The sequence below is a fragment of the Musca domestica genome, unplaced genomic scaffold (genome assembly GCF_030504385.1).
Source record: "Musca domestica strain aabys unplaced genomic scaffold, Musca_domestica.polishedcontigs.V.1.1 12, whole genome shotgun sequence".
In the NCBI taxonomy this organism is placed as follows: Eukaryota; Metazoa; Arthropoda; class Insecta; order Diptera; family Muscidae; genus Musca; species Musca domestica.
The window spans coordinates 1,007,139-1,032,512 of NW_026712155.1; the positions used below are offsets into that span (position 1 = coordinate 1,007,139).

Sequence of the window (25,374 nt, forward strand, 5' to 3'; positions counted from 1 at the left end):
TTTTGCACATCTAAATATTTCTATTAGCATTCGATTCGATATGATTCGACAGATTTTCGAATAATTATCAAAAATCTCTACAAAATGAAGAATATAGTCCAAATCTGCCACTTTTTAGTACTTCTACCAGACTTATTGAGGATACAAAATGCAAAATATAGGTGCACCTCTTCGGAACCTCTCATATAAAATTTATAGGAAACTATCATTGGAAGGCTTCAATTCCCCTACAACGAGTGGCAACATTGTAAAACGATGACCTGTGCGATCACCTTTTTCGAGGATGCTGCTTTCAGCAAATGAAGAAAGTCAACTGCTCCCAACAATTCGTTTAACAATTGTGGCTAAAAATTTCAAAACTCCTTTAAGGGGGCAGTGGTGTTACTGTTGCCAATACAGACCTCTTGCACCTAGCAAGAACTCAGCAAATACAGGATTCAAATTGAACTATAAGGTCTGTACCCGCGAGTAATGCTATGAATCAAAAGCGTTGCAAATGCTTTCCAAACCTCTGATAAAACAAGATGACAATTTATTTTCAATTAGCTTAGGTTGGGTCCGAAATACGAATGTGATTTTCAACGAATGTCTTCTGTAGGTAATACCGTCTCGTTGAGGGTACGACCCATGCAGGAACGCACACACAAATGAATTTTAAACCACGTAAGGGGAGTGGGGGTCCATCTATTAAAAAGTTTTCATTTTCCATGTAAAATATAAAAAAATGGCAAAAACGTAGCCACCCTATCTGGGCGCCAATCCTGCGAACGTTCCTGGACCCGCGTCACGTCTCAATCATTGGCACTATGTGTGTCGCTGGGCTTTGTTTCTGCATAATGCCACATTGGTTGGGTATCAATGCTCTGGCCGGCATACTTTGTTCCTGCAATTTCCATTTCATTCGATCCGCTCAGGATTTTGTTGTTGGCAAAAGGTCACATTAACCAGAATTTCCATTCAAAAGAGACGAAGGTTAAGACGGCTATCAGCCCACTTGCAGTAAATGGCCAACATACACACGGCACCCCCTAACACCCTCACACGGTATTGATTTTCAATTACGAATGGCACATGGAACTGGCCGCAGTGGATGATTCTAAGCGGCCTTTGATTTTCATTATGAAGTGCGTCTAGGCATTGATGATGGCTGGGTGCATTCACCAATTGCTGGCGTAGCCCACTTGATTGGAATGGGGCGGCGGTCGAGATGGCCTGTGGAATGCTGCATCCAGTATTTGGGCGAAATTCGTAGCACACAACAGTCGGGGCGCCGAGAGGCGGTAGACGGCACGAATGAGGCTCGGGATGCGGTCGTGTGGTTTACATATTCCATTCCACTTGTACGGCTTGTTCTTTCCTCAGCCTCAGCCTCTGCCTCGGCGAGTAATTACAAAAGTTTTGCAAATGCAATTTCAAGACTTTCCTCCGCACATGGACGAGCGGACGAGTGAATGGACAAATGTGGGCACTTTGTGCACGAGCAGATATGACCGTATTTCATTTTGTGTTCCAGCGTCCTCTGCGCCCTGCTTTCGGGGCTTCATTGAGGGCTTTTGTTGGGCGTTTTAATGTATTTTTAGTTTTGTTTTGTTTTGGTTTCATTCCATTTTTGTTTTTCTTCCTTGTGGTTTGTTTCAAATGACGATGCTGGCGATGTCGTTGGTTTGCTGGTGGTGGTGGTGGAGGGGCCTAACACGCTTGAGGCAAATATGACAAAATTAAATGGAAAAAGTTTTCTGCTTTGTGTTGAAGTTGTTGTGGGTCGTTGCTGTGGTATTGGCTGGAGCTGGAGCTGTTGTTCGACACTTGTAGTTGTGATTTCCACCAGCAGTAATATTTAGTTCCAGCAAAACAAAGAATTGTTTCGGAGTTACCAAAGTTTGAAGAACCATGCAAATACGACGAATATATTATACGATCTGACAAAAACAGAGAGTGCCCCCCCAAGTAGGTCTCGGGGTGTGGAAAACACCATTCGAAATATTCGGCACTCAGATTCATGCATTTATGCTTGGCAGACCCACAAAGCAAATGCCGGCCAGTGGTCTGGGTTGATCAGTGTCCAGCTCTACATCCACTTCAACTAAATGTCCCATAAATAGTTTTCGGAGTGAACGACAACAATTCGACGACCGTTAACAATTCACGAATCTGTTAACAGCGATTGCTGGCATGGGTGTGGCCTCTTATTTGAGTTGGCCAGTTCGATCCAGCAGATGTGGAAAGGGCTCATGTATCTGCAGATGAATACATGTAAAGTGGCGTACGTGTGCCTGTTTGTGTTTATGTCAGTTGGAGTTTGTATCCTTTTCCTTTTTTGAGAATTGTTTTTTTTTTCGATTTTTTTGGCAGTAGTGGTAGTCGTTGTTGTTGCTGCTTTTCTTCATGTTGTAATAGTCTGCTATGGTTCGTTAAATTCGACTGCCAAATTTGGCTTGTTATTTGACATTGCGAATATGATTCAATTGGAAGTCGATGTTTATAGCTGGGTATTCATGGTCTGGCAAACTTGCAAAATAGCTTCGTTTCGTCCACAGACGACAAACGACTGCTAAGGAAACGAGCAAGAACAAGACATATTCCCCATAAACACATTTGCAGATAGACTTTACGACGCCAGTGCGGAACTGGCAGGGAGAGGAAACCCCAAATGTTGTACAATGTTGTGCTGGTTAGACTGTGTGTACCCAAAAGCGTTGTAGTTGCGAAACAAATTTAACCCAGTCATGTCCGCCATCCATCCAAATAATACGACTTCCTTCGCTTCACATGACTGTGTCGCCGGAGGCACCCGTCCTTGAATTTCGGTCAAAAATCATGACTCTTTTCGAAATGGACGGTTTATGAAAACAAATCTGAAATACCTTCACCAGAGATGGTCCGTTTGACTACTTTCGTTTTCTACTGTCGTAAAGTTGAAAAATGTCGAAAACGTCATAAATCAGCATAAAATCAGCATAATATTGGAATGTCCCAAGTTGGTTGATAAATCATAATGATGATAGTTTCCTTGTGTTAATCTTCCAAATCTGGCAAAGCAACATCAAAGAGGCTGAGGCTGCATTTTCGTTCTATGAAAATATGAAATAACAAATATTTTCTTTTTAGAATTTTTCATTTAACATTCATCGGTCTTTTTAGAGATTTCATTTTTTTTCCAAATAGCATGAATTGTCGTTCTAGCTTTACTTCTTGGAATCAAGCAGAGGGCTGCGCTTTATGTAATGTATGGAACGATTTCCGCTCATAAAAAGCTTCGCAAATATTTCTGAAAAAACGTATCACTCTCTAGGTATGATAAGTTTTTAAAAGTATGTCATAAAAGTCTAAGTTTCTAAGAGGCCATTTATGACCTACATAATCTCAAATAATCTCTAAAATCACATAAAGTATGTTTCAACATTTAAAATTCCATTGAGGTTCGTAGAAGAACCTATTATTTTCCACCTATCGTTCCATTCTCCTAAGCGTTAATGCAGATAACTAAATTATAAAGATCCAGGTCAAAGGCCAGGTCATCTTCGTACATCATTGTTGTGATTCTCATAAATTATTTTACAATTTAGTGAAAGCTTTGTCCTCCGTCCGCTTTGTGAGCAGAACTTGTGAAAATGTTTATAAATATTCCAATTTTATTCGCTGAACTTGCTTGTCATGCATGTTTATTGTGGAAATTACGCGGGCAATCAAAGCACTAGTCTAGCGCCTGTGCTCTACTGCAGCTAGCACACATCCATCCACCCAAAGAACTTCACATAATTTATGTTCGGGCGGAGGCTGCAAGAGGAAAATTCCAAATTGGATTGAAATAATTAATGAAGTTTCTCTTGACAGGTTGGTTGGCAAGGTGATGTAGTGCTTTTATATTTCAAGATTTCTATGCGGGCCTCCACTATGGAAACAAGTACCTAATACATGAAAGCGTTCTTACCTAACAGACTGATGCTCCTCGGAATTTTGTAGTCAAATTAGCCATGCTTTTTCGGCAATGTTGTTTTCGTATGGGACCATACACATGTACATTTCTTCTTCTTTTACTTCAACTAATCTTAGGTCATGAAATCATGCGAATTGTGACCGGTTCCCTTAATTAAATGGAATTCTCTCTACGCTGCAGTCTTAAGTGCCCCCAAATTAAAAAATTGAGAAGCTTTATACTATCAATATTTAGATAGAAAATCGCATTCGATTGACTTATTCTTGAGTTACGCTATTGTTTGGGGTTTTGTTTTGGCTAATTTCATGGTTGGTACAAAGCGTTCATTATTCATGGTTACAAGATGAAATGCTTACAATATCGCCAAACAGCAGAGCAGTGCCTAACAACTGGTGCCCACGTCCTGGTATCAAGAATCACTCTCGTATTTGCTAATTTCATCTGTCTGCCATCACATCTATCTTCTTCCCCTGGCGTCGCTCAGTCTTTGTATAGCGTGTCGATGCCACTACAAACTCTGCACCCTTATTAAATTAATATCGTGAAGAGGACGAAATCACAACAAACAGTCCCACAACACACAAACATCTAAACGCTCTCTGCCATGAAACCAAATTACATTGTAGACATTAAATAGCCATAAACAAAAGTGTAGTGTTTTAACGACTGGCCAACATCTTTTTCGCCTGCGACAACTGGCAGGGACCAACCCCCCTCCCCCCACCAGTCACTGGATAAAGTATCGACACATCCACGAGGCATCGCTTCCCACTTACACCCAAACAACACACAATCAATAAATCATTTACGAGTTTTAAAAGTTTGCTCTGTGGTTGTAAATTTTGGCCATCTCCTCGAGAGTCTATGGCTGTAGCAAATCTGGCCAAAGTTTGTCCAAAAGTTCAATTAAAGTTGGGCATAAAACTTACAAACAAAGACTGCCGGAAATCTAGGCAAACAAGTTTAATTTTGATAAACAAATAAAAAGAAGCAGGACGGCGCTATGAAAGGCATAAGATGGGTCAATTGGTAGTGGCTTCATCTGGGTGGGAGCACAGAACAAGTCCTGTTCTCAGTACAAAGCTCCACTGAGACACTAATGACAGGTAGACAGTTTTGAAAATATCATCAAACCGGGTTGTGAAAGTCTCAGGTCACAACGAAGAAGAATATGTCACGGAATCAGATCAGCGATGTGCCACAATTTTTATGTTCAGAACTAGCTGTGACCCTTTAATTTGGTGAAAAATACATTCTATTTGAAACAAAAAAAAATGAAAAGAAAATTTCGAATTGTGTTGGTAGTCAGTTGCTGTTGTTTTTAAAAAGACAACTTTTTAGTATTAGTAAAGACAAATAGCGACGTTTACCAGGGAGTAAGCCATGGAACATCATGTGTTCGCCACCAATCCTAAGCGGTTTCTTGGTTTGGTGGAAATCTCCGGTACGAATTTTTACCTTTTAGTGATTTTGGCACACCAACTGACTCCAAAAATCGTCAATTCTAAAACCCTCTAAGAAGCGCACGAGTTGTGAACATTCATGTCCGCTCTGGGAATAATTCCGTTTATCTTTAAGTTGTCCCTTTAGAGACGATGTGGGACCTTCCGAAAATCGTCGTCTTGTCCCATGAATTGTTAATTTCTTGTATCACAACACCAGATACGTTGCTCGGATTGGTCTGCCTCAAAAGTGGAGCTTATGGCTCTTTCCTCTACTGTCGGGGCGGATGTACTAAAAAGTATTTACGAATGCGGCTGTGTGTACGTAAGCATATTTTTTACACGACCGAATGGAGTGTGTTACTTTCTTTATGACATAAGTTTGTTGCGAACTACCAAGTTACATCATTATAAACCAAACTACTTGGCTACGACAACGGTAACTGCTGCTGCTTCTACTCGCAGCGTTCGAACATTGACAGCGTTTCGGCAGACGCAGGACATTAAAATCCATAACCCAACATCACAGCTGTCACATATGCACGTATGTGTGTATGTAAGATCGGAGAAGCAATGTGCTCGCTCATTCATTGGTTTTGCCGTAGAGGCATTCTAGCCTTTCTTAGTTGACGGTTGGAGGTGCTTCATAGATTTATTCACTGCCATGTGTGTATGTAAGTTCCAACATCAGAAAGCGTTTGTGGGTGTGTGCGTATGTGCATGCGCCTGTAAGTTTGTTCGCATTGTAAGCTGGCAGTAAAGTACACAAAGAAGTTAACGCATAATTAAGTTTCAAGTGTTTGCAAAAAAAAAAAAATCGAGTGCTGTGTGTGGGTCCTGTGAAGGGTGAAACTATAGCATAGTTCATAAACCCATACACATGCAAGCAGATACAACCTAACACAGGCACACGCGTCCTCCATAGGCATTTCTGTGCAAGGATGACTGCCAGTGAACTTTTTAAGGATTCGCGTGTTGCCACATAATTGACCTCTTTCCCCATCAATGAAAAATTCATTAACCCTCAAGGATCCGTCTTCTGGAGCGCAGTATCCGTACTCGTGCAGCGATTACAGACAAATCTACACTGGCACATTTTGGTGCTGATCATATATTTCCGTCGATAAAGTTCTTTGATAAAGGGCTGACAACAACAGACTTATTATCGCAATAGCGAATGTACGGTCTGCAAATAATACGCCATAGCGGTTTGCGACCTCATGTCGCGGATTCATATAAAAGGTGGCCAAAAACAGAGGAAGCCGGCCGAACTGGATGAATTTTGTTACAAGTACATATTGTTGGTTTATTGTGTCGTGGACCAAATACTAGGATGGCAGGTCCAGATTTTCGTGTAGCCCCCACACAACAGTACCTCCCGATATTCGGCATTTTGACCATTTAAGCCACATTTTCTAAGATATTGTTTCACATTTGATATTTAGAAACGGTAACAGATTATACATCCTGTGGCAGAATATTGTCTACATAGATCCATTTAGTCCCCACATAGCGTTATCCCAAGTTAATCAGTGTTTTGAAGATTAAGGCCTCATTTTTCAACGGCAGTGTTTTAAATTTAATTGTTGATGTTCGCAATAGATATCAATCACTTTCGCAAACAATTGACTATATGGGTTCACGCTTTCCTATAGCCACCATATAACGGCGCATCCCAATATGGGAAATATTAACGATTTTTGCCACATTTTCATTAAATTTGTTTCAAATTTGGTACTTGAAACCCGCAATGTATACCAAACCATGTAGCCGAAAATAGTCTATGTTGATTTAAGGTTCGGAATATATTCATTTAACATTGCAGCCACCATTAAAATATCTGAAGTTTTTAACATATTCTCCAGCCAAGTTCTCTGGGATTTCCAGTTTGAAATGATGTTTGTTTTTTCGTCTATTGGGATGGGATGGGCCGAACTTAACGTGTTTTGCCTTTTCCTCTCTCGGTCTGTTAGGACAATATTTTTTCCGCAAGATATCATTTCTTTTTATAAGGGTGGTCCCTGAAAATTATAAAAAACATCTTCGCCAGCAGACCTCAACATGTGGGTCTTCACTCAAACAACAAATGAAATCGATATACACTTTTTTAATTGATCTGATGATCATAATATACGTATTAATAACAAAATTCGGAATTCTTCTGATTGATATGTTTTCTGTCAATTCCTATCGATAAATTTGTACTACGGGGCACTTGGTTTTGGACATTTTTGGCCACGGTCGTGACACTGTGTGTCGCAATCTACCAATGTTTAATTTTCCAAATCTGTGATTTGTTACTTTCCCTTTGTTCGAACGATGGCGTAAGTAGACGCTAGCGAGGAGTTGTATTCCTTTTCCAATGTCCTTCACTGTTCACTATAACAATTTAGTACGGGCGGGGCATGAGCAGAACAACAAAACTAGAATTTTGTTGGAATACGTTTTTTTATGAAAGATATTTGAGGTTGTTAAATTTACGGTGACCCGTTCCAGAGATGGGGCATATATTTCAATAACCAAACGCAAATGGATGAGTCTCCTATTTACTTTTATGGCCACAACATTAGAGTGTGACAACCCTGGCCATGGCCATAAAAAACAATCTAAATCGTCAACCCCTCCACAAAACCATGGCTTGGGAAAAAAAAGTGTTCTGAGAACATGTGTGAACCCATGTGTGGACGTCCAGTGCTTTAGGCGTGGACATTTGCTTGTGAATAGAATAGGACAGAATGTTGTTGTTGGCGTTGTTTATGAACTACATGGAAAGGAGCATGGTGGTGTGGCATGGCATTGCCAATAAATTACAGTAAATTCGGAATTTCTGCTGACTTCGGCGGTTCCTTTAGTGTTTGCAAGGATGTCCACGTCGATTTTGGTGTAGTTGGGAGCAATTTATGTAACAACCCGTTAAAGCAAGTAGTATATTCAATGAAACCGTTTTATTGTAGCAGAACAACATGTTTAATCAGATACCCAATAGCTTAACTGAGGAACCGATGTTGAATTCTTTCTTGTGTTTTTTTATACCCTACACCACAAGGTGGTCAGGGTATTATGTCTTTGTGCATTTGTTTGTAACAGGCTAAAGGAAACGAGATAGATCCATAGTTCCTTTTGATGATCTGCGTAGAATCACATTCTGAGTCGCTTTATGCATGTCCGTCCGTCCGTCTGTCCATATATTTTTGTAAACAAAGTACAGTTCGCATTTATAGCTCTATCCAGATGATAGGGTGATATAATTTGTTTGGCCTAAGGACGAACCTTATTGAAATTGGAGATAATCGGTCAAAATTTAGATATAGCTCCCATATATATCTTCGTCCGATTTGCCTTTTATTGTGCACCAAACGTGTAATATCGGCCCGAATAGTATGGAATTTTGCACATGCAACCAAATTAGGCCTGAAAATAAGTATGCAAAATTTGATCGACATCGGTTCAGAAATAGCTATAGCTCCCATATATATCGTTCATCCGATTTGTTATTTTTGTCCTCCGCAGACGTAATATGCGCTCTGAAAGAACAATATTTGGGGAAATATATCAAATACAGCTAAGAAATATATTTGCTAAATTTTATCGAGATCGATTCAGATTTGGATATAGCTCCCATATATATCCAAATATGTCAAATTTGGTGAAGATCGGTTCAGATATAGCTAAGCTCCCCTATGTACTGCTCATCCGATTTGTTATATTTGTTGCCCACAGTCGTAATATGCACTCCGTAACAACGATATTCAGGGAAATACATCAAATACAGCTCAGAAATATCTTTGCCAAATTTTATCGAGATCGGTTCCGATTTGGATATAGCTCCCACATATATATCTTTACCCGATTTCAAATTAATTGTGCACCAAGTATACAAGTCCGAATTTAAAAGAAATTCAAAACACTAGAGTTGAGCTTCAGTTGAATCTCACAACACTCCATTTGTTTGCCGGTGGCGGGATTAATACCACTTGCCGCAAGCGGGATAACGAAAGTCATTTAAACATTTATGAGTGGAACATCTAGCAAAGTTCGACTTTATTTTGAGATCATTAACTTGTGGGATGTGTTTCATATCCATACGATGCAAGAATTATGCCTGCGTTTTTTAGTTTCGATTTTCTAACCTTTCTTCAAATATTGCCCATCAAAAGGAGAGGAATATTTTATCTTCTGTTGGTAAAAACTCAAAAACTCGACTTTAAAATCAAAAATAGGAATTGGACAAAATCGTCAGATTTGTTCGAGACAAAATTAATATCCCAGTATATTATATTCATAGTCGGGCTGCAAGCAATGTATATAAATGCGAAATCGAATAAATTTCAAACCGTTTGAAGGAGTTATATAAAAGGTGTAGTAGCTACATGTAGCTGATCTGGCTTTAGTCTAATCGGATAGAGATTTGTCTTAATAGAGTCATATGACTATTTTTGGTGGCAGTTTTTACCAAAAATCCATTTAAAACTAATACCAAAATCGTGGTAGCTCTACCTACACGTGAGCGGATTTTGACATTACGTACAAAAAATCATCTCCGACTTCTATCCTTTGCCAGCTGTACAAGCGTTCGTCTTTTGCTCTTGCTTGCTTAATGCTTTTTTATCAGTTATTTGAATGCCAGCCACGACTGTCTCACTTAAAAACGTATAAAAGGATAATACAACTATTAGTAAACAGTTACACGCCGCAGGCCCAGAAGTTGCTCGCTCGCCTGTCGTGCTGTGTGCGTTTGTTTGTGTGTTTTTGTGTGCCTACGGCGGTGTATTTCTTGTCGAAATGATTGTCGGCTTGTTGTCATTTCGTTTTCTTCTCAAGCAGCGAGCGGCCTTTTGTTCGTACAGTCGCTCTGCGCTTTCTCTCCTTTCTCGCTTCCTACAAGTCGAACGGCATTCGAGTAGTTTGGTGCGCCTTTGTTGCAAAGTACACGGCATGCAAATTATGCCACCGGATGTCCAATTTAGTCTAGCGTTTGTAGCCGCTCCCGGGCAAATGCATTGCAGAACTCTTCTATTTGGTGTTTGCATCGCTTCTACGTCTGTGAGCTGCTCCGAGAGTGGCAAGAAGAAGTCTTAGTCCGTATAACTGAGTTCTTAGTTTGAATTCCAAATGTCGTCGCGCTTCTGCATTGGTCTCCCTGTGTCGGTTGTATTCTTTGTTGATTTTCTTGTATCGTTTTCTGTTTTCCAGTTCATATTCCTTCACATTTGTGCTGCGGTATGTTCCATGGGCATTGTGAGTTCATAATGCCATGGCTTTAAACTGTTTCCTTAGGTACCTAGCAATTTGTCTGTTGGAACTGTGAGTGTGCACACAATACAGGTACGAGTGTAAATACACGCACACACCCCCAACACTTTGCCCCGGGGACGAAATGAAATGGGATAATGGACTATGAAAACGTGGAGTAGTGGTTTCTATGCATGTCGCTTTCACATCGCTCCATTCGACATAAGCCTCCGATTTCGCGAAACAAGGCGGCTGTCGAATTTCATGTTACCCACCGATTAATATAAACTATTTTCGTGCGGAATGCAGTGATCGCATCTAACATATCTTCACTTCCAACGAGAAAAGCCAGCCTTCACATCGAAGGATGACCACAACTATTTCTTATATCTTTTCTATCGGTCGTTCGGAAACAGACCGCCACCACTGCCGCGAGAACCAGATCGTTAGTTACTGCATTCGTTTCGCTTCCTTTACTTGACGTTATTTGTTAATCCTTTCGTTACATTTTGATGAAATCCATTAAGAGTTTCATTACATCCACATTAAATTAAACGAAATGGAAGCTTCGCAGCTCCTATGCACAGCCATGTCAAGGCAAGGTTCCAATGGACGAGCCATGACACTGCCTGCCTGACTGACTGAATGCCGGTAAGGTTGTTTCGCTGTGTGTGTATTTGTGTAGGTTTGGCTATTAAAAGGCACTCATGCCCAGAAGAGTAAAGACGGAGCTGAGTTCTATTCGGGTGAGTTTTTTCCCCGTCCACAAACATGCACGCTCAACATTTCGGAACGTCAAAAGGGATACATACACGCACACAAACACACTTCGGTGTGTTAGTAATAAAAATAATGCGAGATTTTTAATGTGGGCCAGCACCGAAGAGACGCAGAGGAATGTGCATGTGTGTGGTCTGTTTGTTGGTGGCGTAGGAGCTTTGCTTGTGGTTGTAGCAGCATAGACACACAAGCCGTTATTCCATCATTTTCAATCCGTCAAGGCAGTTCAGCGTGCTGGGGATATCCACGAGACTCCTCGCACACACACACACACACATAGACCCAAACCACGGCAGCCCAGTGGCACATGAACTCAATGGTCTTTGTTTTTAACTTTCAGTAGATCCATAGCCATGCCACTGGCATACTGACTGCCTGTACTCCGAAACATGGCCTTGGAGTGGCTGCAATCGTAGGGATAATCTTCAATTGATTTCATTTCTATTTCATGGCAACGAAAGGAATTAATGGAATTCTGATCAACAGAACTCATTCGCCGATTGAGTTTTAGACTTTCCTTAGAAGTTTTCCCGGTTCCCTGCCATGTTCGGCGATGACGTGCGAGAGCAAAGCTCCCACCAGAGTTCCACCAGCACCAAGCACATGTGAGGTAGCAGGGCGGGGGCCTCTTGCTAAATGCTGCCTTGGCAAAAAAATGAAAAAGTAATACAATAACAAATATCCCTTTTATTGTCCTTCGTAAACCGATGGCTGTCGATTTCGCAAAAAGATGGAAAAGAAAACCAACTTGTTTTTACTGGAAATATTAAAAACAACAACAGCAACGACACAATGTGTCATAAAATGTGAATGTATGTGTGTGTGTGTATTATGATTCCCTGGCTCATTCGTTTTCCATTTTGACTGACAGCCATTTCATTCAGCTGCGGACTTTTGCGTTTGTGTCTCAAAGTAAGTCAGAGTATTTCTTGGCAACCCCTCGCGTCCGCTCCCGCACCCGTTCATTGTGCCGTTTGCAAAGTGATGCCTGAAGAAAGACAGACAGACAAACAGACAATTGGTACAACAAAGTCTTAACATGTTTTTCAAGATTTGCCTTGTCGTTCCCTAACAAGGATTTATTCTTTGGCCCATCAATGCCTTTCCGTCTCCATGTCTCGCTCCCCCTCCTCTCCTTCCCTCTATCCACCCGAAAAACTTTGCCTAACCAAGTTTGATGCAGCCATAGTCACTCAGTCATTGGATAAGCATTTTGGGGCAATAGATCTGTTGGCATTCATATGCAAACATGTGTGTGTGTTGGTGCGTGTGCGTTGATATCCTGCTACTGAAGGATGTGAAAACTTTAAATGACTATGGCGAAATTATGGTAAACGTCTATCGATTTGAGTTACAGTGCGGTTAGCATGAAGTTGAAAGGTCATTACGCCATCTTCAAACGGGAATATGTCTTTGATGGGATGAAATTTGCATATTTTCCTTGCGTATGAATGTGTGTATGTGTGTGTGTTTGTTCTTGCGGTTCTGTCAGTTGCCGTTGTGTGATGTGCCTTTATTTTCTTGTCTTCTCTTCTTTCTTCAGAAATTTGTATAAAAAACGCAATTTTGTGACATTTCCCCAACCGACCAATAATTTCTTTCATCAGTTCTTGTGTGTTGCTCTGATGTGTGAGTGTGTGTGTGTGTGTGAGGAGAACAAGGATGTGGCATCATTCGTGAATAGATAAAATGTCATTAAAGAAAATGTATATGTCAGTCAGATGGCTGAAAAGTGACATCTATCAGATCAGTTCGCTAGTACTGTCAATTACCGATCCTCGTTATTTTGATTTGAACAAGCCGATCTTATCAACTACAGTAACAACACTTTCAACCACCAACATGCTGGACAATCAAATTTTAGCGCCTCAACTTTCAAAGTGTCAATAATGTCTATTTTAAAAAACATTGCATATGACAAGCCTACTTGTCAACTTCTCCACTATGGTAAATTGCACGAGGGTGTTACCCCAGGGACACCTTTGACAATTTTTACCACGACAGTTGATCATATCTATTTTTATGAAGTTTGCGAAATGCTCCGGTATTATTTAGTTGGTTTAAAGATATGCCCTACAAAGCAATTTACCATAGTAGGGAATTTGAAGTCGTCGGATTTTGAGTAGACTTGTCATAGGCTGGGAAATGTTAAATTTTTATGAATTAGTACTGCTATATATTTTTGAACGCTCACTTTTCATTCACTGAGAACCCCAATTGCCACACTACAACCGATAATAAAAAATAACTGTTAAAGGAGTAACATAACAAATAGTGAACGTGCATATTTTCGAAAATTTTCATTGGAGAGGATTTAAGCTCTGTGTGAATCGGAATCACATTTTAGATTACATTAAACTTGAAAACACATCGGCAAAGCTTCAAGTAATTTAAATCAGGATATATGACCAAATGCGTGTTACACCAAATAAAATATCTTTACCAGAATGTCGTATCAAATGTTGTCTGTGTGTGCTTTTTAGCAGACAGGCGGAACGTTCACTTTGAAAGGCATGCGTATCAAGAATATATTTGTATACTTTATGGGGCCTCCGGTGAATGTTTCGATGTTATGCAAACGAAACGAAAAAACCGAAATATTTCCCGTACTATGGTGAAGGGCATAGCCGATGGGAGATAGGAATATTGGCTCTGAGCAAGAGAATCTTATTTCCAATTTCAATGGGAATCTACTTAAAATGTTCAGGTGTGACAAACTTTCTAAACGGGTGGGGCCGGACCGAATGATCACATTTTACTTTAGTCTAGGCTACTTGAATATCGAAATGTTCGGTATTTTGTACTTACACTCTTTCCGCAAATCGGTGCATCGCCTACAAAGGGCAGCCTTGCGCCAATATGCTTTCTGCTCCCCCGCTTGTCCAACAATCGACACCGCAAGTCGCCGAGCCGCCTCCAACGCCGCCTACCTCTGCCACATGAAGTAGGAAAGCGTTTGCTGATAAGCGGTATCGTATAAAATTCTGCACAATCCTGGTGTTGAATAAAATCGAATAACAAACGTAAACTGGGCGCGATGTTGGCTCTGTTCGAATGGCGCACGATTTTGGTCGCTCGTCGGAAGAAAAACACCGAACCGAAACGAATCGAACTAAGCTCGAGCTCGAGCTCCAGCGATGGACACAGCGTTCGCTTCGCCTGCACAAGCCGTGCAAAAGGAGACGCGCTGTTTATCTGTCGACAATGGATCACCACTTTGTCATCGTCTTGTGGCCGACTTGTTCCAGTTTGTGTTTCGTCGGCAGGAAGACAACAAGTTCGCTGCCACACTATGGTCAGGGATCCTGAGACCGAGCGTCCGTTTTAATGATCTTGTTTAGTTACACCTGAATTTATGCAGTAACTTGAAGGACATGTCTTACTCTGTTGGCAGTTGCAGTTGTAGTTGTGGCTGTGGTAGTGTTGTTGTAGTACTTAAGAGATTGACATCGGTGCTATTGGACTGGTTATCCTTGGTTGCTGGATTGAATAGAATGAGGAAATGGTTCTCTGCTATCCCCCTTCCCTGATCGCCTTGAGATGTATCAGTTAGAGCACCGTGTGTCCGAAACCGTTTTCCCAACGCCGTAAGATTTTATGAGCAGTCCGTTCATGCAACCGCTTACGCCTTGCTGAAATGTTTGCATAATTTCCAGAAGTATCTCGATCCTGATGTCCGAAATAAATTCAGTCCAAGGCCTCACAATGCAGCGATCTGAAAGAAAAATGAGAAGAAATCAAATCAATTGGGATATCGTACCAATGTCAAATAATAGACGAAGTGTCTTCATAACAGAAACTCGAATTTTATAACTAGCCGATGTAACTCTCCGGAATATCGATATTGGCATCTGTAACAGAGCTATCGTTCCGCAACAATAAAATTAGTCAAATTGTCAGTTATATCTCTCTCTATACCCTCGTTTTCCTCTTTCCCAAAAACCTCTCATTTCATTCCGGCATCCTTTGCGATTGTGAATAGGGACGTATTAAATTCTAAGTCCTTTGACTAGGAACGTCTAATCATCTTTTTTTAAAAAAAAATCAGATACATGGCACAAATTTGAAGCGCCTGTGTGCAGGTGACATTCAAAGATGAGATTTATTGGTCAACGATTTTACAAAGCACATATGTAACGCTACCGTCCAATTGTGGGCTTTTACTTGACGGGTGGTCGATGGAACCTTCTTACAAAAAAGTGTCAGTATAGGTCCACTCGTTCGTATATTCACCATATAATCTTACCGCCGTATTTTACGTTTTTATTTATATTTGTTTTAAAGGTATTTATTAAAATAACAAAATTATCGGCTAGATATTCCGCCTTTTGAAGGTCCAAACAACACTTCTCGAACAAAATTGCCTGAAATTTAACATTTGTCACTCTTACAGGGTATGTCAATATTCATATTTTGGAGCATTTTAATCGAATTTTATGGCCGCATTTTTTCAAGGTTTTTGGGCAGGAAACTTCTTCGCAAATATTTTTTGAAGTATGTGTCCACTTTAAATATAAAAATATAGAAAATTTCTTTAGAAATACGTCTTACAAACTCAACTCATACAATTGCTGTAATTTTATTTGAAGAAGATTTCGAAGACCTGAACTTGAGACTAAAGTCAAAAGCCAAGTTAAAATGCCAAAATGTGAACTGAAACTGAAATTGTTTTAAACAAAATGTATAGTTACAGTCAATTCTGTTGAAATGGTAAACAACACTATCAGAAAGTCAAGCTACTTGGGCCTAAACTAAATTGTGGACCCATTTGGAACCTTCTATGCTGAGGTTGATTGGCAAATACGTGTGAAATATTCAAATTATAGCCCATTGTGGCTGAATCATTCAAATATTCTCTATGGATCCATATATAACGATTTCCGTACCAAACATCCAGAAGTAATGCCAATCCATGTGCAAGGTTTCAAATTTCAATCCAAAATATTTGAAAATGTAACGTTAGTGTAATCAAATTTGCCCATCAATATTTGACAAAACTTGAAATGTAAGATTTACAAATGAAAATATTTATTTCGAGAGCAAGCGTCGAAAGAACCTTCAACTCCAACAAATTCACAGGGAAAATGGTTCACAACGGAAAGGCGTCAATGTTGCCCAGTGCTCTCTGCCGTGATTGGGACATGGCATAGCCATAAGACCTTTATATATATTTAATTCACAACGAAACTTAAATATATGTTTTTTAATGAGTGTTACTCTAGTAAAAAAGAAATTCGTCTGTATTTTAAATTCAAGCAACTTAATATTTTTAAAAGTTTTTGAACTTTTTACAGATTTGATTGGAGTTTCGGTACATGCGTATTTAGGTAATACTTGCTTACTACAAAATTAAAAAAAAGTATATGTCAAAGACCTATTTAATATGAAGGGTAAATCCATTTGCTTGTCGCATCGTGAGGTGTCCATGTACATTCAGGGTATTCTTTTACGCCACATTTACTTCTGCCATACGGCATGGGGTGCCATTTCTGTCATCCTGCCAGTCAGGCTATACGAGTCTATCTCACTGTGCAATCACATTCTGGCGAATGAATGTTTGTTTTGATTTTCGTTCGGGTTATTTGAACTATCCGAACTATTCGATAATGAGCTTTAATTAATTTTGCATTGTGAAAATGTCCCTATTTTCCTTGTCAATTTCGTCAATGGAATTTTTGGCAAATGCTCGCTTTGTTCTTTGCAATCGTCTATTCGCCCCGCTCGGCCGTCTGGTGTCGTGTTGCTCCGTGTTGACACTCGATTTTGAAATATTGCCAAAAACCCAGACTGACAATGTTGAATGTGACAAACAAATCGGCCATGCATGCATACGTACATGTTTGTACATGTGTATGCATTTGTACACATGGATATGCATTTCTAATAATCCGTCTAAACCGAACCGAAAGCATAGAAATGTTCGGTGGCCTCTTTAATCTGTGGCATTTTGCAAACTGGAAATTGTCTCCATGAACGTGTTTATCGGGAACTGGCTGTGGATATTTGTAATAAAAGAGCGGCCCTAAACGGTATTGGGAATGCATTCGGTTCTTTTTTACCATGCATACATACATGTGTATGTGTGTGTGTGTTTGTGTTTGTGCAATGTATTTGCCAAACACAATATTATCATGTCGTAGTCTATGTTGTATAAAATCGAATTCTTTTACGGATGCTGTAATGGTTTCAAATGACAAATGGAAAAATCGAAAAATAGGGTTTCCATTCGAATAGCGATCATAAAATATCACAGCCATGAGAAAAACGGATAATTTTTTTAGCAAAATTGGGCGAAACCAATGGTCTAAAGAGGCTATGTCCTCTGTAGACTGATGTATGTATGAGAACTGCTGGAACTTATCAGTCGAGGTATTCGATAGTTGTATCAATTTTTTTTTTTCAAATTTAGTATTGAGTGGGATTTGATATTTGTTGGATGGAGCCGACAATATAAAAAGCACGATGTGCGACAGGCCAAAGTCGTGGAGTGCTTCCACTTAATATGTGACTGGTGATTTTTAAGGTTTGGGAGCGTAAATTGATAGGCGGATGGTCTTTAGGATTATGACTTTTTACAACCTTTTTTGAAAATTCAAGATGTAGACATGGCATCGGCGAAAGGGGTACCATATTACTTCTGTAGCTATGAACTTTTGCTCAGGTGTTTATATTATCACTAGTATGTTTGTTTCAAAAAAAAAAAAAAAAAAAAAAAAAAAACATTTCGGTATGGCTCCCAAATATCGTTACTTCTTGATTTTTGGCATTTTGAATATTTTGAAGGTTTGGTCTACAATTTTGAGCTCAGAGCTGACAGAATCCCTCACTGAAAATTTTGTGCAAATAGGTACACTATTATGTATGGACCATATGTAAAGGCACTTACGAATTTTCGATATTTGGAAAATCTCTCCCTGCAAAATTGTCTGAAGATAAATCCACTTTTATATCTAGACCCTATATAACCGTACTTCGTAATAGGTAGGTATTTTCAGGGTTTTAAACAGAGTTTTTTTTACAAACTTATTACTTGGTATTTTGTTTCTCATTTGGTGCTGTTTGGTTTTCAGTGGATAAAAACTACAAAAATTGCCAATACAGAACCACCCTAGGTTCTCTGTAGAGCCCAATGGGGTTAGATCCCCAAAACAGAGATACATTCAAACAAAAGCATTTCGTTGCACCCATTCATTTGTTTTTTTTTTTTTTTTTTTTCATGTTCATATATTAATCAGGAGAAAAGAACAACATTTGAGTTATGCCATTCAACTGATGACAAAAATACTAAATATTTTTATGAGAGGGGAATAATAATAAAAAACTGATGAGGATTGGTGGCTCTTTCCGAAACCTAGGTATTCCCTGCCTTACCCTATGGTAAACATTACCATCGTTCTCCACTAATAAACAAATGTTATTTTATAAAAACAACAATAATGGGATTAAGCCTGACGATTTTTGCAACAAAAAAATACTACGGTATCCCAAACAAACATGCCAACACTGTTCTAATAAAAATTATATTTAAAACAATAGACCAAACCTTATCAATATATTAAAATAAGGTTATATAAATGAAGTTTAAAAAAATCATCATTATAGTGTTCCCTTAATTCTCTCGCAGCCCTTAAATCTCTCTCTCATTGTCTTAAATTGGATAATCAGTCAAAACTGATAGGCAAGTAACTGTTAGGCAAGTAACTTCAGCACTGATGCTTCAAGAGGCCCAATCATTTTTCATATTGTTAAGATTTCTGACTAACAATGGGATAAAAAAGCCATTGTACCTTATTTTAAAGGAACAACAGAAACAAACAAAGCAGAGAACTAGATTAATGAACATTCAACTCAAAACCTGTTGACTATCTTCAACATTTTTTTAAATAAAACAAAAACGACACGAGTTTTTGTGATAGATGATATTCCACACATAAATACAGGAACTTTTTTTGGGGCCTTCTCGAGATTACCTTTTAACTTCATATACTTTTCGGATATGGCAGAAATATGGACATAGTTTGATTTAGTTTTTAAAATACTTGTATGATTGTAACTTGTATTAGATGTTTCCTTTTTTTAAAACTATCACTTCTGATAAGAAAATAACTAAATTATTACCCTTCTAAAAACCAAAAACCAATAAATGAAACATTTCTCAACTTGAGCCCTTTAAAAGATTTATTCTAAAAGACGGATTTCATTTTTTTCAATTAATATCCGTTTTTGATGATTTCACCCTACTGTGTGCTAGTGTATGTTAGTGCCAGAACCTGTAATTTTCACAATCTTTTTAATTTAAGAGAAACGAAGTAAAAAAATTATTTAAGTTCCGATGGACCATCTGCCGTAAGCAAAATGTTTTTGAAAGTGACTATACCTCATACTCGGTATTCAAGTGATTTTCATTTAGAACAGCTAAGGTCAGTGAAACGTGGTAGAAAATATTTATTTAGCTCTGATATGCAAGCGCCATCATTATATGGGAGCTATAACGAAAAGTGGAACCATACTTACTGATTTTTTGCCTTTATACCCTTTGTTAAGACACTTTATATAACTTGCTGAATTTATACAAAAAATGCTGAATTACAAGCCTTTTAGCCGTAAAATGCGGCTCACGTAACCAAATGCCGTGCGAAGGGCTTTACAAATTAGTGGGCAAAGGGACGTTTGCCTTCAATATACCGAAATTGTCCAATTGCAGGGTATCAAAAATTGTGACGTATTGTAATGTGGGGGCTATGTCAAGACTTTTGAGCCATTGACAAAAGATACACATGTGTCAAACTTCAGATGTTTGTCTTGACTTGGTCGCACCTGCAACAAACAGCCAGTCGAACAGACACTTGGACATGGTTAAGTCCATGTCACAAGGAAGTGCAGGTAAAGGTACGGGTTTGAGAAATACAACTCTGTCCAACTCAATTTCAGGAACGTAAATGATGTCCGTCCGGCTGAGATTCTTAGCATACGGGCAAAAGGAAGTAACAGTTCTTTAAACGTGGCATTGAGTGCAAAAGTATTACCTAAACTTAAGTTAGAAGTTAATCTTTCACTAAAAATTACAGAATTTTATAAGGATGACGGTATTTTAATTCGATTCTTTCGGTATGTTCCATGCACAGACACAGTCCAACCTGCTAGGCAAGTTTTAGGTTGTGGGTATTGTCCAGCACAAGGACACTCGCATACTTCCCTAGTTTAGGGTTACAAGGGTAACAAAAACGACCATCTGCCCGGATAAGTATCCCTAGAATGCAACTGAATCTTATTTCGGCATAGTAAGCTACGGCCATAGGCTTCAAATTGTCATTGTGCCTTTCTAGACAATGGACAATGTTTGCCTCTGCATTATTACCCACACGCCACCACCACCATACCTAGGTGCATATATAATGTGGTACCAATGACTTAGGGCTGGCTGTTGGGTGCCGGGTTGCCTCAACTTATGACGGCCGCATTCACCATGCAAACATGTGCGTTGAGTTGGACTTCTGTACATAATATTTTAATACAATCACATGTGTACAGACGGGCTTTTCAGATCCCATTTGTATTTACAGACTGCAGACGCCATTATGCTGTGGCGTCGCCCCTTCTGCCTCACTCGCCTGTTGTTTGCACAATCAATGGCGGCAAAGCCAGTTCCCAACCCGGCCCAAGTCTGTCAGCCATTGATGCCTTGTAACTTGTACGACATGCAGCAGTGGCTGGCTGCCGCATGCAAAATGTCGACAATGTCCAAACAGAGAGGTTGACGTTGACAGTCAGCCTGCAAAGTTCGTTGGCAGTAGCCACAAGAGCGACCAACACACCGACCTATTCACTACTACACCATCTCATCAACAGCGTGCAGCCCGTCCATTTGTTTTGAAATCCCACAATTGGAAATGGAAATCATTTGGTGTCCAACAGCCACACTCACTCACACTCACCGAGTGGCATTCAGACGGAGGCAACTTGAAGATTTAAACTAGGATGATGGTCGTCTACACTACCTTGGCAATCAGAGCAGAGGAGGCATACCGCCTCCTTTTATCTTAGTTCGAAAACGGGGGGTTTACTTGAGCTTTCCAGATAAAATATGGAATGGGAAAAAATATTTGCCACATAAATACCGTTATTGCCAGCGCACGATATCCTGCCTTGCTTTTGTCTGGCACCGGCCAGCATTGTTGTAAAATGTTAAGAATGACGACTTTATGTCGCTTTTATTGGAGATTCAAGGATGTGACATGGAATTTCGTTGCAGTACGACCGGCCAGCATTTGGGCAAGGCGAAACGTGTCTCGTCGAAGTCGCCCATAAAAAATACAAAAACATAAAAAAATTGCGGTTAAAGTGCATAATGGGCGCTGTGATTTCTGTTACTCTATCCATCTGCCGCTGTCCGTTTTCGAGAATGGCAACAGAGGAAGATGCTAGAACGCTTTTTATGACTTTTCTGATTTTCGAAGGGGGCAGTATCAGTGGGAATAATCGTATGTTACGTTGGTGCATGGCATATATACCCGACTCACTTATGTAGTTTTCATAGTTCATCTAGTATCCTGTGTGTTTCAGGTAATCAGACAAATTAAGTTCGTATCGAGCTCGACAGAAGAATTGCATTGCACTTTAATGACATTTGGTTTAAGTTGAATACTATATGCATTGTTAAGGAATGCACTCGCCTTTGTTTGAGCCCTTCTCATGGTGAAAAATGACTCCAATGGATTGGAAAGGAAGCTCTCCGAAACAGATCCGGGAATTTATTGTATGCCAGTCAGCAGAAAAGGTACGAGGAACAGAAATTGGAAACACAATGGTCCATAAGCGAGAATAGAATGGCAAAAATGGGGACTTTTAGAGTGTTAGATTCGGCACAAACCCTATTCCAGAACGGCGAATGGACCAAAAACAACACAAACACAATATCCATTTGTTTCCGTGCCAGATAACTATTTGGAGACACACGGCTTTCCATGGAAAAATGACATTGTTTACAGCTATCAAGACCCAACGAACACTTGGCTTTGAAAGACCTAAACTGGCGAATGATTGCGATTTGAATTGATTGACGAGAGCGTTACGACTTTCCCAAGTGTTTTCGGCGTAAGCCCTTTTCACCGTTCACAAAGAATGGGTGTGTGAGTGTGGGTGTGTGTGTATGTGTTTCAGTCGAAAAGAGTTACACACACACACACACACACACACGCACACAGCAAGTGACACAATGGATAGTTGGATGTGAGAAAAGCATGTGACATTCGGAGCGATTGCCATCGTCGAACAAAAGCAAAGGGTCCATTTCAAGAGCTCCTTTTTGTGAGTTTCAACAGCCGAATGGATTCTCGAAAAAGAAGAGAAGAACTGTAAACAATCAAGACAAAGTGCAAACCGAACGAAGAACGACAGAACTACACAACAGACATCGGTGTGGCACGAGCAAACACACGCAGACACGCACACCAACATTCCGATATGGACATGATGGCCAAAACAAAGGCAGGCACACTCTTTATGATGTTGTGGCTCGTTGTCGTCGTTGCCGCCGTCGTCGTAGTCGCCGTCGATGTAAGGATAAGTGAACACATACACATTGCCGTGTACACACACGCAGATACACACACACACAAACAACCAGCCACATTTACACTCACAAACAACAATCGATACATCACGAATAGGTGGGGTGGGGTGTAGTGAGGTGTGGTGTGGTGTGGTGCGGGCTGGGGTGGGTTTTCTTTTTGTGATGTGAAAGGATGCTTACAATTGTTTTGGGATGTTGTGCGAATACCTTTGGCCATGCGAATAGCTAACAATGAAGAACGACACTGTTATTAGCCACCAAGTGCGGACTGGCTGCCTGACTGTCTGACAACTGGAGTGGACAGCATAAAAACAAAACAAACGATAAACGAGCTGCGAACAGAGGAACAAAACGAAGAATAGACATCCGAACTAAAGAAAGAGGAAAAAGGGAATCACGATGTCGGGAACTGGAAATGATGGGGGTCATCGCAACTGGTTAAAGTGCGTATCGCCAAAACTCCAGACGCCAGTATGAAATCCTCTTTTCCCATTTACCTTTTGTTTCAAATGGGACTGTTATTGTATCGGAATTCCTGAAATAACTCAAAGTGGTACGGTGCTGCTTTGCGCTGCCCTGTTCTGCGCTCTGTCGTGTCGTCGTGGACGACGAAAAAGCAACAATTCTCCAAAGACTATGGCAAACGTGCGTCATATTACCCAACCCATTACAATTGCTATTCTTTTTCTTCCACATCCATCCTTTACAGTTTATGTTGCTGGAATTCTTTTCAAAAAAAAAAACCCAAAAAAAAAAACAAAAAACAAAAGAAAAGAAAAGAAAATCCGAAACACAAAAGGGAAACCTAATGGAAAAATTACAAGAATCACTGGGGGTATCGTGTGTACATACATTGGTTCGGCGAGTGGTGGTATTTGATTTTTCTGTTGCTATTTATTTATTATTTTTTTTATTGTTGTTGCTTTTGCTGCTGTTGTTGTTCTTGTTGTTGTTATTGGTTGATTGGATTTTATAGTGTATTTTCTTTTGTTTAGATTTTCAGTAATCCAACGGCAGTAATTGTTAAAATCTCTGTGTTGTTGTTGTTGCTGGTGATGCTGAGTCTGAGTCTGCTTCGCTGCTGCTGTTGTTGTTGTTGTTGAGGTTCGTTTCAGTTAATGCTGAATGTTTCACACCCCAAAAACGAGGGCTTCCATATAATCGTCGTATGTATATTTTTTTCCGTTTTCCACTTATTCAACTTGGACTCCACACATATTCGACACACTGCCTGACTGACTGACGGATTGAGGTCTGTCTGACGAACTGACAACTGTGGTTGTACACTTAATTCTTGCACAGGATTTCGAATCGATTCACTAGACAAGGATTCCGATTTGCACGTAATTTTTCTACTTTAATGCCTTCATTTATTTTTTCATTTCATTTCATTGCGTTTCGCTTCGTTTCTTTTGCTTCTTTTTATTTTTTTAATTTTATTTATTTTTTTTAATTGGATTTTTGTTCAAGTCGCGATTATTATTTTTGTTTTGTGGTAGAAAAAAGCTTGTTGTTGTTGTTGTTGTTAGACGACTTGAGATTCTTTTCCTATATGTAGATTATTATTTTTTTGCTTGTGTAGTAGATATATATGTGTATTTACTTTTTCTTCTTCATCAATTTCAATTATAAAAATCTTCTTGAACGACACACTTGGTACACGCAAAGTTTAACCAAAACGATTTCTTCAACCCGCGGGCTCTGAGGCAACTACTGCCAGCTTGCGTATGGAGCACAGACGATTTCACGACGAGCCACTTCAGCGAAAATCAATCGACTACAAGCGACACTCTACACCAGCTACAAATGAGCGTAACAGCATCACTCCCAATACGCTGCTCTCGGGCACTGCTCTCCGAGGCAATGGAAACGCGCCCAAATGGATGCTGGGCGCACACATCTACAACGGGGCTTGGATGCGCTGGCTCTTTGACTGTGGCACTGCTGCTCGATGGGTTCTCTGTTTGTTTACGGTATCTTAGATGCTGCGACCAAATAGACTGACCACTCTTTGAAAATATCCTTTCGACATTTTATAAAGGCTGTGGCTTTAGGCTTAGGCTTGAATGAGTTGTAACTCTGGATGGTTTTTCAAATAAGTCGGCCTGTATTCTGTACGGATGCTGACACAGCGATGCCTATCCAGTCCTATCTTCGTCCACTCGAACTACGAAGAGAATGCTTCTTTCAAACCTCGAAGACAGTTAGCGAATTAGGGCGTTTTTCCCCATATATACAAATGTCGAATATCCTTTTGTTTTGCTGGAATTCCACGAGACGTTTTCTGGCCAACGCTTGGAGACTTTACTCACTGAGATGCGGCGCTCTTCGTTGTACTCTCTGTGTTCTCTTGATGCCATAGTTGCCTGTGGTCCGGAGCAGTAGTACACACATCGCTTTTACTTTATCTA

General features: G+C 39.9%; 1 protein-coding gene across 1 annotated transcript in view; it reads right to left on the reverse strand.

The window, feature by feature from the left end:
* Window positions 1-25,079, reverse strand: part of LOC101901478 (acetylcholine receptor subunit alpha-like 1) — a 68,418-nt gene extending 43,339 nt beyond the window's left edge. Inside the window, exons 1-2 of the mRNA XM_020037568.2 lie at window positions 23,816-25,079; window positions 14,200-15,106 (exon numbers count right to left, since the gene is read on the reverse strand). The gene's annotated coding sequence lies outside the window, so the exon portion shown is untranslated. The remainder of the gene's footprint in view (window positions 1-14,199; window positions 15,107-23,815) is intronic.
* Between the last annotated feature and the right edge of the window lie 295 nt (window positions 25,080-25,374).